The sequence below is a fragment of the Lonchura striata genome, chromosome 26 (assembly GCF_046129695.1).
Source record: "Lonchura striata isolate bLonStr1 chromosome 26, bLonStr1.mat, whole genome shotgun sequence".
NCBI lineage: Eukaryota > Metazoa > Chordata > Aves > Passeriformes > Estrildidae > Lonchura > Lonchura striata.
The window spans coordinates 6377793-6394112 of record NC_134628.1 but is presented as its reverse complement, the minus strand read 5'-3'; the positions used below and the strand labels follow the sequence as shown (position 1 = coordinate 6394112).

The window sequence follows — 16320 nt, the reverse complement described above, 5'->3', positions numbered from 1 at the left end:
ATGGGCAAATTGTTGGGAAAACTTTCCTGTTTATCTGTGTCCACATGGATGAGACTGGGGGAGTCAGCCCAGTGGTCTGGGTGGCCAGAGGGGAATATTCAAAATATTTAAAAATATATAAAAATAATAAACTGAGCTGTCAGTTCAGCTGGGGCAATGGAAAAATCCTGGTGTGAGGAGAGGGGAGAGGAAAAATGGGGAAAGGGAAGGGAAGGGAAGGGAAGGGAAGGGAAGGGAAGGGAAGGGAAGGGAAGGGAAGGGAAGGGAAGGGAAGGGAAGGGAAGGGAAGGGAAGGGAAGGGAAGGGAAGGGAAGGGAAGGGAAGGGAAGGGAAGGGAAGGGAAGGGAAGGGAAGGGAAGGGAAGGGAAGGGAAGGGATGCACTGGAAGGTGTCTGTGTCCCTTCCCTGGCACAGAGAGAACCAAGCTGAGAGCCCTCAGGTGTTCTCTTCTGTTCCCTGGGATTTCCCAAGCTGGATGGGGTCTGGGAAGCTGCTCAGGACTATAAACCCACTAATAATTGGATTTTATGCTGCTTAAGGTCCTGTAAGAGCTGACTCCAGCAGGGAAAAAACATCTCTTGAGGCCGTTTGGTCCCCACAGGTGAATTCCCAGTGTTCCAGCTGAGCCTGTTCCATGCTGGGCATCCCGGGAGGCAGGCGGGGACCTGGGTGACCCTGGCTGGGTGGGGTGACCCTGGCAGGACCTGGGTGACCCTGGCAGGACCTGGGTGACCCTGGCAGGACCTGGGTGACTCTGAAAGGACCTGGGTGACCCTGGGCTGACCCTGGCAGGACCTGGGTGATGCTGGCACAACCTGGGTGTCCCTGAGAGGACCTGGGTGATCCTGGCAGGACTGGGTGTCCCTGACAGGACCTGGGTGACTCCAGCAGGATCCGGGTGTTCCTGGCTGGAGTGGATGTCCCTGGAAGGACCTGGGTGACCCAAGCAGGAGGTGAGTGACCCTGGCAGGACCCGGGTGACCCTGGCAGGATCTGGGTGACCCTGGTGGGACTTGGGTGTCCCTGGGGTGACCCTGGCAGGATCTGGGTGACCCTGGCAGGATCTGGGTGACCCTGGTGGGACTTGGGTGTCCCTGGGGTGACCCTGGCAGGATCTGGGTGACCCTGGCAGGATCTGGGTGACCCTGGTGGGACTTGGGTGTCCCTGGGGTGACCCTGGCAGGACCTGGGTGACCCTGGCAGGACCTGGCCAGCCCTGGAAGGACCTGGCTGGTCCTGGCAGGACCTGGCTGGCCCTGGCATGACCTGGGTGACTCTGTCCCCTGGCAGGAGCTGGCAGGAACAGCCCTGAGCCAGGGGGCACAGCCAGCCTGGCTCTCCACTCCCGAATTCTCCAGGCTCGCCCGCTGGGATTACTCAGACTTGGCTGCAGCCACAGCTCCCAACATATTGTTTGACAAATGTCAATTCTGAAGGGGAAAAAAGAAAAACCAAAAACATTAAATAATTTCCCCGAGACGGAGTTTCAGATTTAACATCGAGCAGATGCTCTGGCTAAAATTAGCATAATGATTCCTCGTGCCTGCCACTTCCCAGGACATGTGTCTTTAATGGGAGTTTGGGATATGAACCCAACTTTGCAGGGATTTTTTGGGATCATTGGAGACTCTCCCTGGTGGTTTTGGGATGTTTAACGAGCACGGGGACCTTTGGAGTTAAGGAATTTTGCAGATGTGGAAAGCGGGATGCAGAAATCCTGCGCTGTCTGAGGGATGGAGGGTCCTGGGTGGGCGAATGAGCACTGCCCTTAATTAGGGGTATTCATTACTCTTTTTTTGCCTAATTGCTGATGGATGGCTGAAAAGGGGCTTTGGTTTCTGGCCCCGGATTATTCCAAATGAACCCAGCTCAGGAAAGGTGCCGGGAGGGATTTCCAGGAGCAGGGGGAGCTCAGGGGATGTCAGTGCCTGAAATTCCTGAAGGTTCTCATTTCCCATTCCGAGATTGACAGCTCGGGTTGGAAAAGGTTGTTAAATATATCTGAAATGTGGTGGCTTCACAGGCTTCTGCTGCTCCAGATTTCCCAAGGGGAGGGGTGACATGGAAAGAACATTCCCTGTCCCCTCTTCAGCCAGGAGTGGGAATGCTCTGACTTGGGCTCTTGGGATTCGCCATGAAAAAATCTCCATGGGATGATTTGGGTTGGAAGGAACTTCAATCCCATCCAGTGTCACCCCAGGGACCCCTCCCACCGTCCCAGGAGCTCCCAGTGTCCAGCCTGGCCTTGGGCACTGCCAGGGATCCAGGGGCAGCCACAGCTGCTCTGGGCACCTGGGAGAGCCCAAACCTCTCCACAAGCCCTGCCAGGTACAAACCCCCTGCATTTTCCAGTGGGGAACAGCACTGGGGGGACCTGGAACCATCCAGGAAATCATTATTTCCTTTCCTTTATCCCTTTGGTGCAATGGTTTTTGGTCCTGGTTCTCATCCTTGATTCAGGAATCTGAATCCCAGAGTGGTTTGGGTGGGAGGGGATCTCATCCCAGCCCAGGGACCCCTCCCACTGTCCCAGGAGCTCCAGCCCCAGTGTCCAGCCTGGCCTTGGGCACTGCCAGGGATCCAGGGGCAGCCACAGCTGCTCTGGGAATTCCAGCCCAGCCCCTGCCCACCCTCCCAGGGAACAATTCCCAATTCCCAATCTCCCATCCAGCCCTGCCCTCTGGCAGTGGGAGCCATTCCCTGGCTCCTGTCCTTCTCAATCCTTGTAGAAAGGAATAATAAAAAGTAGCAAAATTCACAGCAGAGTGCAAACGTTGTGTTAAAGTGCTTCACACACAGCTAGACACAAGCACACTGAAGATTTTGGGTTAAAAAAACGCTGTAGGTTTTTTAAGATTTATTTTTCCCCAGGGTCCTTCACCCTGCCCATGACACCCTCAATGCCCTGGGGTTGATCTCTGTGCCTCAACACCCTGAAAGGTGTTTTTTAGGTAATTTTCCCTCAAGCAGCACAAACGGCCTTTCAGGACAATCCACACAAAGGTGTTTGCCTGGTGCTGGTGGCTTCTCTTGGGCAGAAAATTGTGGTTTTGCTTAAATTGGAAAATGAAGGCCCAGGTTCCCCGGAGACTCCTGCTCCTGCTGCAGGGGCAGGAAAACATGGGGTGAAGCTCAGGCCACGCTGACTTTTGTGGAAATCCTTTGTTAGAAACTCTTTAGCCAGGAAAGGGGCTGTGCTGAGGTGCAGGGGGGTTAAACAACCACATCTCCCTCCCCAGCCCCAGCTCAGCCTTTTCCTCCCCATCCCTCACCTCAGCTTGGCCCAGGCTGTGCAAAAATTACCCAGTGCCTGAAAAGGCCTCTGTCAAACTGTCCCCACCTCTCCTGGTGGGGTTTTGTTTTGAGTTTTACTCATTTTTCCACCCTTTCTGCTGCACAGCAGCTCCTTGGAGCACCCTGCGTGCTTCCAGCTGCTCCCAGCCCGTTCCTCTCCTCCTAAAATCCATTTATAGAGCCGGAAAATTCTGCCAGGACTTCCAGCTTCTCCATCCGCATAGCTGCAGAGCTGCTCTTGGGGTGACCTGGTGGGAATGGAGGTTCCCAGCAAAGATCTGGGAATCCACTCTGGGAACTGGGAAGTTTCCTCTCAGTTCTCCCACGGATTTCCTGCGCAGCCCTCGAGGCGTCACTTCAGCTTCCTGGGGCAGAGGCTTCCCATGCGGGGAAAACATCTGGGGATGCACAAATCCTGTGGGACTGGGAGGGCTGGGAGAGCTGGGGGTGCTCCCTGGAGAGGAGAAGCTCCAGGGAGAGCTCAGAGCCCCTGCAGGGCCTGGAGGGGCTCCAGGAGAGCTGGAGAGGGACTGGGGACAAGGATGGAGGGACAGGACCCAGGGAATGGCTCCCACTGCCAGAGGGCAGGGCTGGGTGGGAGATTGGGAATTGGGAATTGTTCCCTGGCAGGGTGGGCAGGGCTGGGATGGCATTCCCAGAGCAGCTGTGGCTGCCCCTGGATCCCTGGCAGTGCCCAGGGCCAGGCTGGACACTGGGAGCTCCTGGGACAGTGGGATGTCCCTGGGGTGGCACTGCATGGACTATAAGGTTCTTCCAGCTCACACATTCCATGGTTTTGTGAGTTCTGTGAATTCCTGGGACTGTGTCTTCCCAGCAGAAGCAGCTGATGGAGCAGAGGTGCTGCAGCCTCTCCCTGGGTGAGGTTTTCACAAGAACACCTCCCAGCCCATTCTCAGCTCCTCTCCATCTGACAAAAAAACAAAGTAAAAAAAGGAAGGAAGAGCGTGGATGTGTCAGGAGGAGCTGATCTGTGTGCCTGGGCTGCTAAAATCCCGGCCTGGGGAGCTGCTGAGGGCACTGGGGCTCTCACACAGCCCTGAGGTGTCACCGCCCTGGGGACACGGAGTGAAGGCGAGATTTCTTTGGTGGCTGCTCCTGCTTCTGATTTGGGCTCCTTGTGGTTCTCTCTGTGCTCTGGAGCTGTATTTCACTGATTCCACGTCCACCCAAATATCTGAGTCCAGTCTGATGAGGGATCTGGGTTTCTTCTCCCTCCCAGTCCCTCCTATTGCAGAGGCCTCCTGCTCGGTCCAGGTTTTGTGGCCTCCAAGTGACAAACCTTGGGCTGCTCCTGGAGTCATTCAGGTTGGAAAATATCTCCAAAAAGATCAAATTCAAGCACTAACCCAGCGCTGCCAGGCTCACTGCTAACCCCTGTCCCCAAGTGCCACATCCAGACATTTCCTGAGCACTTCCAGGTGACTCCACGCTGCCCGGGCACTGCATTCCAAAACTTTCAGGGAATCAATTTTCCCTGATATCCAAATTAAACCTCTCCTGGTGCAACCTGGGCTGGGCTAGTCCTGTCTCAGCAGAGCTGGGCAGTGCAGAGCTCCAGGTGTGGCCTGATCCCAGCGCCGGGAGCGGCTCCCATGGGAAAGGTCCCTAGAGGAGGAAACAGCCCCAAATCTGGCTTTATCAGGAGAGGTTTAAGGGAAAAATTCCCAATTCCCAATCTCCCATCCAGCCCAGCCCTCTGGCAGTGGGAGCCATTCCCTGGGTCCTGTCCCTCCAGGCTGTCTGTGGTATTTAAATGATCCCAAGACTGTAGAAAGTGTCTGTCAGCCCCGCTGCCAAAGCAGAAGCCAGAATTGGTCTGTGCTGGTTTCCAGGTTGTTTATTCTGTTGATCTCTCACATGTTCTGCTGCCCTGCCCAGCTCTGTCCTGCAGGGCAGCGTGTGGGGCTCTGCCCTCAGTGGGATGTGACAAACATTAAATACCAGAAACTCCCTGGGCTGCATTTACAAGAACGTGCCAATATCTGTCACCTACGTTGGACAGTGTGTCCCCAGCCTGAACCAACAGAAAAATGCCAACACCACAGTGAGACATGGAGGGCATGAAGAAGGAGAAAAAGGACAAGGCACACCCAATTTCCTCCATCTTGTCCCCTTTGGACCCCTAATCTAGAAACCTAAAATTTTACTTTTGCACCCATGCCACATTTAATTATTACTTATATCAAACACTCAGAGCTTGTAATTCATCCTGTAAGATTGAAAACTCTTTTGCATGGACAGAGATCACAGCCAGTGTCTGTGGGGGCTCTGTCCAGGGGGGTTCCTGACCCCTGCCAGGGTCCCAGACCTGCCAGAGGGATTCCCTGGATTCCCACACCAGGCCTTGTCCCCAGTCCCTCTCCAGCTCTCCTGGAGCCCCACTTTGAACACCAAAAATCACGAGATCTACCCGAGCATAAAGCAATAAATATCAAAACTCCCCAGACTCCAAACACAGAAATAATCCAAACCAACCAACCAGAGAGGGAGGAGCAGCAGGAGAGTGAAATGAAACAAATAAAACCTCTTTATCCCAGGCTCGGATTCTCCTTTCTGGCCGGAAGGAGAGCAGCTGAAATTGGGTGTGAAACGGGGCTGTTGAGGAAATAACGAGCTTGTAGGAAATGTGTTATGGGGAATTTCCTTGCGTTTAGCACCAGGAGTGTTTTGGGGGGGCAGTTTTGGGGCTGTTGGCTCTGGGGATGGTTGGAGACAAGCCAGGCTGGTGTTTTAATAGATTCATTCATTCTCCTGCAAAGCAACATTGCGGAGCAAAGGGACAGCTCTGGGGGTGTTCGCCCCCAAAAGCACATCTGTAACTTCCTCATTCGCTGTCATTCTTTCCATCACAGAATTCACATCAGCTTTTTTTGACTTAACCCTGACTTTTTTGGAGCTGGAGTCAGATGGGAGCAGACCCAGTGGGATGGGGGTGATGATTTTTTTCTCTTTTCGGACACTTTTGGTGTAGCAGTAAAAGGGGAGCTGGATGTGCCAGCTCTGGGGTGCAGCTGCTTTCACCAGGGAATATTTGAGCAGCTGCACCCCAGAGAGCAGCAGGCACCTATCAAACACCTCCTGAGGGGCTGAGCAAAACAATCCTGCCCGGAGCTCTCGATTTCCCCACGTCCAGCAGGACTTTACTGACCACAGACAGTGGAACAGAAGCGTTGTGCTGAGTAAGCAGATGTCATTTAAATGTAAACACAGCCCAGGCTGCAGGGCCCTGCTTCTGCTTTCTCCTAAAAAAAACCCAGGCTGCCCCTTTCCCAGCTGCCTGGAGCACCCAGGGGCGTCTGGCTCCGTCCTCAGAGCTCAGCTGGGGCTGCCCAGAGCTGAGATCCTCAGTGGGAATTGCCAGGGAATCCCTTTGTCTCCCGTTTTTATCCCAAGGGTTTTGGCTTCCCAGAATCCTGGAATGGTTTGGGAGGGACCTGAAATCCCGCCCAGTGCCACCCCTGCCATGGCAGGGACCCCTCCCAGTGTCCCAGGTGCTCCAGCCCCAGTGTCCAGCCTGGCCTTGGGCACTGCCAGGGATCCAGGGCAGCCACAGCTGCTCTGGGAATTCCAGCCCGCCACCCTCACAGAGAGGAATTCCTCCTCAATATTCCATCTAAATCCATTCTTCATCAGTTTAAAGGCCAATCCCTGTGTCCTATCCCTCCAGGCCTTGTCCCCAGTCCCTCTCCAGCTCTCCTGGGGATGCACTTTGAACACCAAAAATCCAAGGAAAAAAGCGGTAACTACCCAAGCAGAAAGCAATAAATATCAAAAACCCCCCAAACTCCAAACCCAGAAACAATCCAAGCATTCAAATGAAAGCCTGGGATGTGTTGTAGGGATCCATCAGCCGGTGGTGGGCAGCTCCGTGGACAGGGCTGAGGAACCCGGAGTTCCCTGCGCTGGAAACCCTGGCGGGACCGGGTTGTCCCGGCTGTCCCCAGTGTCCCGGTTGTCCCTGTTTTTCCCACTGTCTCTGGCTGTCCCTCTGTCCCTGCCTGTCCGCAGTGTCCCCGCTGTCGCCGGCTGTCCCCGCTGTCGCCGCCGTCCCTCCCGCAGCCGCGGGGATGCTCCGGGAGAGGTTCCCGGTGCCCCGGGCGGGGCTGCCCCGCCGCATCCCTCGGGAAGGGCTCCGGATGCCGGGAGGGGAGCGGAGGGGCTCCCTCGCCATGTGCTGCCGGTGCGGCAGCGCCGGGAGCCGGGGCAGATGGGGAGGGACGAGGAGGAGGAGGATGTGGGGGAGGAAGGCGGCGGGAGAGCCGCGCTCACCGCCCGGCCCGCAGCGCTGCCTCGGCCGCCGGGACCCCCCGGCTCCCCCGGCCCCTGCAGGCGAGGAGGGGTGGGAATCACGGCTCGGGCGATGGGAAGGGCTGTGCAGAGCGGGGGGCAGCTCGGAGCCGCTCCCGTGGCCGGCCCGCCCAGCTCGGCCCCGGGCGGGGCAGCGGCACCGGGCAGCGGCCGGAGCATCCCTGGGGATGGAGGATTCCCGGGGCTCGAGGATCCCACAGCTGCAGGGGCCCCATGGCCCGAGGATCCCGCTGATGGAGGACAACCAGAACTGAAGCACTCCCAGAACTGGAGGATTCCCGAGGCTGAAGGATCCCCAGAACTGGATAATCCCCAGGACTGGAGGATCCCCAGAACTGGATAATCCCCAGGACTGGAGGATCCCCATGCCCAGAGGATCCCATGTCTAGAGGACCCTGCAGCTGGAGGATCTCTGTGTTCAGAGGATCCCTGTGCCCGGAGGATCCCATTCCCAGAGGCTCCCTGTGCCCGGAGGATCCCATTCCCAGAGGATCCCATTCCCAGAGGATCCCTGTGCCCGGAGGATCCCATTCCCAGAGGCTCCCTGTGCCCGGAGGATCCCATTCCCAGAGGATCCCATTCCCGGAGGATCCCTGTGCCCGGAGGATCCCATTCCCAGAGGATCCCTGTGCCCGGAGGATCCCATTCCCAGAGGCTCCCTGTGCCCGGAGGATCCCATTCCCAGAGGATCCCATTCCCGGAGGATCCCTGTGCCCGGAGGATCCCATTCCCAGAGGATCCCTGTGCCCGGAGGATCCCATTCCCAGAGGATCCCTGTGCCCGGAGGATCCCATTCCCAGAGGATCCCATTCCCAGAGGCTCCCTGTGCCCGGAGGATCCCATTCCCAGAGGATCCCTGTGCCCGGAGGATCCCTGTGCCCGGAGGATCCCATTCCCGGAGGATCCCATTCCCGGAGGATCCCGCGGCCGCGCGCGGAGCCGCAGCCGCCGCTTGACAACAGGAAACAATGTGGAGTGAATGGAAAAAGGGGGAGGCGCTGCCCGAGCGACTTCCCTTGACATCACTGCCCAAATAAGGAGCTTTAAACCAACCTTTTCTATTGCAGCGCGGCAGAAGATCCCCCTGGAGCCGCGGGGTCCAGCCTGGCGCCGGCAGAGCCATGGGAGAGCCGCGGCTGCCGCGCGGGGGGCGAGTGCAGGTAACGCGGGCGCGTCGCCCCGCGCGTGTGCGTGTGCGCGCCCGCGGAGCGCGGCTGTGCTGCTCGTGCATCGCGTGTGCGCCGTGCCCAGCGCCGGCAGGGCACGGCAGGGCACGGCAGGGCACGGCACGGCACGGCAGGGCTGCGGCGGCACCCGTGCCACAAGGGCGCCCGCCGCCGAGGTCACCGCAGTGGGCAGCCAGCAGCTGGGTGTCGGTGATTTTAGTTTTTTGTGCCTGCTGGGCGCAGCGCGTTGTTGGACACCCCGAGGAGGTTGCGGCTCTTGAGCGGCCGCCAGCACCTCCGGGGGCTGCGCTGGCACCGCCACAAAGCTCGGGCGCTTAATTGGCGGCCGGCCCTAATGAGGAGCCGGGCGCTGGGGCTGAGCTGAGCTGTCTGCCTGTCTGGGACGGATTTCCTCCTTATCACTCGCACAGGAAAGCGAGCGGGGAGCCGAGGGGTTGTTCTGGGGCCACACGTGATGCGACAGGAGCTGTGCCAGCGAAACCCCTGCAGCAGCTCCTGCCAAGCAGGATGCTGGATGTCCCCAAGCCGCGGCTGGACCTGCTGTCCCCGAGCTTGACCCGCGGGGAGTTTTATCCCTTTTAAGCGTTCCTTGATTAGCACCTGCTCATCAGCAGAAAATGAGGCAGCTTTAAAAATGCATTAAGGCTGAGTAAATGAGCGCTAACGAGTTAAGCTCCTTAATTCTCCTCGATGGAAATTAATAACGCCTTTGATGCGCCCAGAGGTGCGCTCGGTGCCTCCCGGGCTGAGCTGCTCTATGCAAATGCGGGCATTGTTATTCCGGAAAAAGGCGTTGTGCGTGGTTTGCTTTTCCCCTTCTCGTTCCCGAGCTCCCCGGCCGTGCTGAGGGGGGCTGGCACTTCCAGCCGGTCCCAGGCTGGCGTGTGGAAGCGGCCGGGGCAGCTGACACGGTGATTTATGGTGTGAGCAATACAATCCGAGCCCTGCTCCGCCGCCCGGGGATCACCTGCAGCTCCCAGGCTCTGAGTTTCCCCGGCGCCGGAGGATTGTTCCTGGCAGGGCACGGAGCCAGGTTTTACCTTGGCTGGCTGGCCGTCCTGCAGGCCCCTCTGTCCCGGCTCCCACCTCTCCCGATTTATTTGGCGTCACTGACCCTCCAGGAAGGTGTTTGTGCTTGTGGGGACTCGTGTTTTCCTCACAGTCCCGGTGCTTCGGGGACTTGTCCTGTGGATTCTTGTGGGAAAATGTTCCCGGCGGCAGCAGAGCGCGTTTCCTCAGCCAGAGCAGCTGGGGTCGGTGGGATGCTGCGATTCTCACTCGGCTCACGGGTGTCAGAAGGCTCCAAAACGTCACATTGTCCTCACCCCCTTCTGCCGTGCCCTTCTTAGCTGCAGGGGTGCTGGAAATAGGATTTCTTTCATCCCTCCAGGGGAGGGTGCAGAGACCTGGGGCGGGACAGGGGGGTTGAGTTGTGCTGTTCTGACCCGTTCCCAGGATTTCTGCCCCCAGCCTTTGCCCTGCGGCTGGTGAAGGTTTCTCTGCAGAAGCCCAAAATCTGTAGAGGGCCTGTGTGACTGTGCATCAGAGAAAAGAAAACCAAACCAAACCAAAACAAAAAAACAACTTGCAGGAGTTACTGGGTGATTAATTAATGAGCGTGTTGGCAGCAAAATGCTGCAGCAGGGCTGGGGCTGTGACCTCTGGGGCACAAGTGTGGTGCAGCCCCCCAGAAATCCTCCGAGGAGCCTGGGGAAGTTCCTGCAGCCCGAAGGAAGGGGGTTCGCTCCCCGTGAGTGACCATTTTCATCCTCCTCCACCGCGGGCGCTTCTCCCTTGCCTGCGCTGGCCCTCCTCCATGCCAGGAGCGTGGTGCCGCTCCTTCCCCCGCTTTGAGCACGGAACGAGGTTCTCGGAGGGTTCCTGTGCCCCCTGCCCTGCCCGGAGCCTGCCCCAGGTGCGGGAGAGGCGAGGAGCGCAGAGTTCTGGTTCTGCTGGCCAGGCAGTTCCCAGCCGGGCTGGGCTGGGGGGCAGCGAAATCCCAAATGTTTGGAGTTCTCTCTCGGAAAACACGGGCCAGGAGAATGGCTCAGTGTTCGGGGCAGCGTGATCGGATGTGGGGAACCACTCCGGGGAGCCGCGGGTGAGTCCCGGCAGCGGCGCTCCCGAAAATAACATTTATCCTGAAGAGAACAACAGAAGCGCTGTTGAGAAACCTCCCCCGGGCCGCGGGGCCGGGGCGGCGCTGCCCTGGGAGCTTTCCCGGGAAGCCGAGGCAGAGGGAAGCGTGTCCTGGGGGGAAATCACCGCGGCCATCCCGGGGATTGGGTGGCAGCCCGCTCGTGAGGGGCTCCTGGGATCTCCCCGCGCGTCCCTGGCACGGTCCCAGCGCCGTGCCCGGCTGCTCCTGCCTCAGCAAAGTTGATTTTCCGCCGCCTTCCCGCGGCCCCCCGCCCGCCGGGGCTCCCGCTGCCTCCGGCTCCGCTGTCAGAACTTCTGGCCGCACGTGTTGAACACCGAAAGCGCCTCAGCAGCCTCTAGAGCGCCTCAAAGCCTCGGGTTTCTTGGCAAGGGGAGGGTCAAACGGAGGGAAAAAAGGAAAATTACCCTCTGGGAAGGAGAGCGATTTATTTCCAATATACATTCAGCACCATTCATTGTCCGTGCCTTTAGAAAGGCTGCTTGTTAGGGGATTTTATGGCTCTGCTGGGATCTGCGGGGCTGCTTGGGATGCAGGGAAATGTTTATTCTGTTTTCCACCCTGCCTGTTCCATTTGCTGAGCTCTCCCTTCCCACCTCTGGCTCGTTAATCCGGGGCCGTTCCTCGCTGAGCTGAGACCACCTTGCAAGAGGACGGAGGTTATTTGTGCTCCCGCTGTGCCCTGGCTGGAATTCCAGAAATTGGGCTTTCCCAGGGCACTCAGCTGCGATCCTGCTCCCTGCAGTCGGGGCAGGAATGACAAATAAAGGAGATTTTCATCCTGCCCGGCTCTAATTACGAGCCTGCAGAAGGTGAAGCTCCTAACGAGCATCAAAGGGCGCTTTGTGCGTCCGTGCCGAGGGGGCTGGGGGGGTTCAGGCACTCAGAAAACATTTGGGGAGAGAGGATGTGGCCATAAATCATCTTCGGTCTCCACGCTGCCTAATTTTCTCTGCAAAGCCCCGGGCGAAGCCCAGCCTCTCCTGCCTGGGCTGTCGGAAGCCCCTGCAGTGCTGGTTTTTGGTCCATTTCTCACTTTTTGGAGCTTTCAGAGGCGGTGAGCAGGGCCCGCAGGTGCAGCAGGTGAGGGATGAGCCCCGCAGAGCCGGCTGGGATGGGCGCAGCCATCCCTGCGTGTTTACAGTGGAAACCTGAGCAGGCTCTTCCCGCAGAGGAACAGGAACCAACCCATTCAAGACCTCGCTGGTATTTTTGTAACCATTTTTTTTTTTTATTGTTGTTGTTTGTTTCCAGCTGGACGGAAAAATTGCAGTTTGGGGACGCTTTCCTTCCTTCTGGGAAGTGCTTGGCAACTTTTGAGCTGGGATAAATGAGGGGAAAACATGAGATCAGGTTTTCCTACCTTCCCAAAATGGACTTGCTGTACGCCAGGGCTGCTTGCTGCTCACTGCCTTGAAGCCAGGCTCCATCCCAGGTGCTTTTTAGGAGTGTTTTGGGCCCAAAATCAGAGGAGAGCATCTTCAGCATTGGGGGGAACCTCATTAAACCCTTCCTTGTGCTAATGAGGTTTTCAGCTTCAGCAGCTCCTCAGTCTCCAGATCCTAAATTGTCATTCAGCTCAACCATCATTCCTTTCCTGGACTTTGGAGGGTCACCTGCTTGCTAAAGTGTTATCAGCCTTTGGGGTTTCAGTTACTTTGCTCATTCTCCAGTAATCCTGCAGATTTTAGGCAGAGTTTTGCCAAAAATCAGGAGGATCCAGCTGAGTTCAGACCTGGGATTTGGGGCTCTCCCACATTCGATGCACCCAGACATTCAGGGCTTTGCTGAGCCCTCACTTGGTGCTGCAGTTCAGAGGGAAAACCCCGGGAGAATCCCATAAAATCGAGCCTGGCCCTTTTCCCAGCAAGCTTGGGCTGAAGGGATTTCAGTGATTCCCTCAAATCCCTCCAGGGCTGAAGCCCAACTTTGCCTTGCTCAGTGGAGGGTTCCGAAGGGTCTGAACCTTTTCTCCCCAAAGGCTCAGAGCCACACAGGCAGCAGCTCTGTGACTGTTCCTTGTCACTTTTCAGGGGAATCGGGAAGAGATTTCTGCCTCAGGGGTTGCAGGACCTCAGCTGTGGGATCCACCTGCTGCAGGTGATGCAGGGGTTCTCATTTCGGCTGGGAGGCATTGGAAATTGAGAAGATCTGAGGGGTTTTAGGAGCTTTCAAGGTGTTCAGGAAGAACCCCCTGAGCCCTGGATTGGTGCCTGGTTCTTCCTGCCTCAAGCAATGGGAGATTCCCAGGGAAAAGGGTGGGATAGGAGGGATCTCCCCATTCCCTGGGGCATCCCAAGGGATGCAGAGGGAGCCCGGGACAGAGCTGAGGGTTTGGCACTGGCAGGGATGTGCCTCAGAGCTTTCCATGAGCCATTGCTGACTCTTCAAATGGCTGCCCACGGGTTTCCTGTGTTCCCTTTAGTCAAGGGTTTTGGGGTTTGTTCCCTTTCTGGGGACAAGCAGAAGAAATTTCCATCTATTATTTATAAATATTTGTATATTTACTGAATAAATATATATATATTATATAGAAATATTTGTATATTTATTGAATAAATTCATATCTATATAAATATAGAAATATTTGCTTATTTACTGAATAAATTCATATATATTATATAGAAATATTTGTATATTTACTGAATACATTTACAAATTAAAGTGATAGCATTCTAAATTAAAGCTATAGGAAAAAGATTTGGCTGAAATTAGTCAAATAGAAATAAGAAATATTTCTATTTCTAGAAATATTTTCTATTTCTAGAAATAGAAAAATAAGAAATATTCCTAAAGTCCACGTGGATGGATTCCCATGGATGCTTTTGGAATGGTCCCTTCACCTGTAAATCAGGAGCTGGGCTGGAAATTGGACTTGTCCCTTTTGTCCCAGGGCTGTAAATCTGATCAACACCCCTGGGACCCTTCAGCCACGCTGAGCTCGGTGATTCTTTAATTCTTTGTGCAGCAAATGACTCGGGTTTGAGGCCTCTTGGCACCCCAGCTACTCTGAACTGGGAGGAGGGGCGTGGAGGGGCAGGACAGAGCTTTTTTTGGGGTGTATTTGAGAACCCACTGAAAATTTGCTGGATTTTTGCACGTTTTGGAGAGGCAGATAAAGTTTGGGCTGTGTTTGGGAGGAAGGTGCCTTTGCCCTGGAGGTGGGGAGTGTTTGTCTGGGGAACAAAACAGAGCAGGGCAAGGTCAGGCTGGAACCAGGGGCAAAAATAGAGCTGGAGATGCCTCCAGCGAACGTGAGGCTGCTCTGAGCTGGGAGGAAAGCGGAGCTGGGTGTTTAATTACCTCCCACCATCTTGCCCGTGGTGCTGAGGTATTTCCTTCATGACTTTCTCAGGCTAAAATTAACAAAACCTGAAGAGAAACCACTCTTCACTGCTCTGTTTACGTGAGAAAATTGGCTGGGGCACAACAGAGTGACCACTGTAGTCTGGAATAAGTGTGTGTTTCTTCTGGGAGCGAGGATCTCTGCTGGAAGTCATCCTGCAAGGATTCAAAAGGGTTTGGGGCCAATCTCCTCCTGTGGAAAAGTGCGTGCCTCAGTTCCCACTTCTGTAAAATGGGGTTAAAAATATTCTCCCTCCCTCCCAGGAGCATTGCCACACTCCCCCCACAGCAGTTTGCAAAAGACCACAGAGGTTTTTGGTTTTTTTCCAGCAGGGGGAAAAACACTAAATAAAAATAAACGGCTGCTATTTTCAATGGTATTCCCAGTAAATGGCGGTGGAAGTGCTTCAGGCACAGGGAGGGACTGTCACAGAATCCCAAACTGCTTTAGGTGGGAACTTCAAAATCCCAATGGGCAGGGATGGCTCCCACCATCTCCAGCCTGGCCTTGGGCACTGCCAGGGATCCAGGGGCAGCCACAGCTGCTCTGGGCACCTGGGAGAGCCCAAACCTCTCCACAAGCCCTGCCAGGTACAAACCCCCCTGCATTTTCCAGTGGGGAACAGCACTGGGGGCACCTGGAACCATCCAGGAAATCATTATTTCCTTTCCTTTATCCCTCTGGTGCAATGGTTTTTGGTCCTGGTTCTCATCCTTGATTCAGGAATCTGAATCCCAGAGTGGTTTGGGTGGGAGGGGATCTCATCCCACCCCAGGGACCCCTCCCACTGTCCAGCCTGGCCTTGGGCACTGCCAGGGATCCAGGGGCAGCCACAGCTGCTCTGGGAATTCCAGCCCAGCCCCTGCCCACCCTGCCAGGGAACAATTCCCAATTCCCAATCTCCCATCCAGCCCTGCCCTCGGGCAGTGGGAGCCATTCCCTGGGTCCTGTCCCTCCATCCTTGTCCCCAGTCCCTCTCCAGCTCTCCTGGAGCCCCTCCAGGCCCTGCAGGGGCTCTGAGCTCTCCCTGGAGCTTCTCCTCTCCAGGGAGCACCCCCAGCTCTCCCAGCCTGGCTCAGCCTCATTAATTAAAGATCCCCACTAATTAAAGCTCTGTTCACCACTCATGGCTGGGGCATCTCTACGGGCACAGCAGCAACCCCAAAAATGTCTGAAAAGGCAAAAAGAGACCCAAGGATCACTGAAGATTTTACCTGAACCCAGGCTGGCTCCTCAGCCTCACCTTTGCAGCATCCTCAGTGCCAGGGGAGCTCCCTGCCCTGCTCTGTGCCACGCCAGGGCAATCCTGCCAAATTCCATGAACTCCAAAGCCTCAGTGCCCGTGGGAAGCTGCTGAGGATGGAGCTGGGGTGGTTCAGGGGCAGGAACAGCAGCAGGGTGAAAGCAGCACTGCCACTCTGGAGAGGTTCTCCCTCACCTCAAGGCAGGGCTGGGTTTGTGCCAGAGCAAAACCCTGCAGGTTTTCTTTAAAAAAAAATTATTATAAATTAAAAAACCATATTATTATTATTATTATTATTATTATTATTATTATTATTATTATTATTATTATTATCAACAATAAAATAGGTTTATTTATTATTCTTGATTTATTCTTTATTATTCTTTATTATGTATTAGTTTATTTATTTATTCTTATCATTTTGAAGGTTTTCAGATGCATTTTGCTGATTTAGGAAGCATTTTGCTCATTTTTGGCTGCATTTTGCAGCTTTCAGGAGGAATTTCGCAGGTTTGGGATGCATTTTGCTGGTTTAGGATGAATTCTGCTGGTTTAGGATGAATTTTGCAGGTTTAGGGTGCATTTTGCAGCTTTTAGGATGCAGTTTGTAGCTTTTAGAAGGCATTGTGCAGGTTTTGGGATGCACTTTGCTGGTTAGGGATGCATTTTGCAGGTTTTAGGATGCATTTTGTTGCTTTTAGGGTGCATTTTGCTGGTTTAGGATGAATTTTGCTGGTTTAGGATGAATTCTGTTGGTTTAGGA

General features: G+C 55.4%; 1 protein-coding gene across 4 annotated transcripts in view; it reads left to right on the top strand.

Moving 5' to 3' along the window:
* Positions 1-16320, top strand: part of HIVEP3 (HIVEP zinc finger 3) — a 292362-nt gene that overhangs the window by 151869 nt on the left and 124173 nt on the right. Inside the window, exon 3 of one of the 4 annotated variants that reach the window (XM_021528381.3) lies at positions 8691-8783. The exons of the other annotated variants lie outside the window; for them this stretch is intronic. The gene's annotated coding sequence lies outside the window, so the exon portion shown is untranslated. The remainder of the gene's footprint in view (positions 1-8690; positions 8784-16320) is intronic. 4 annotated transcript variants of the gene reach the window in all.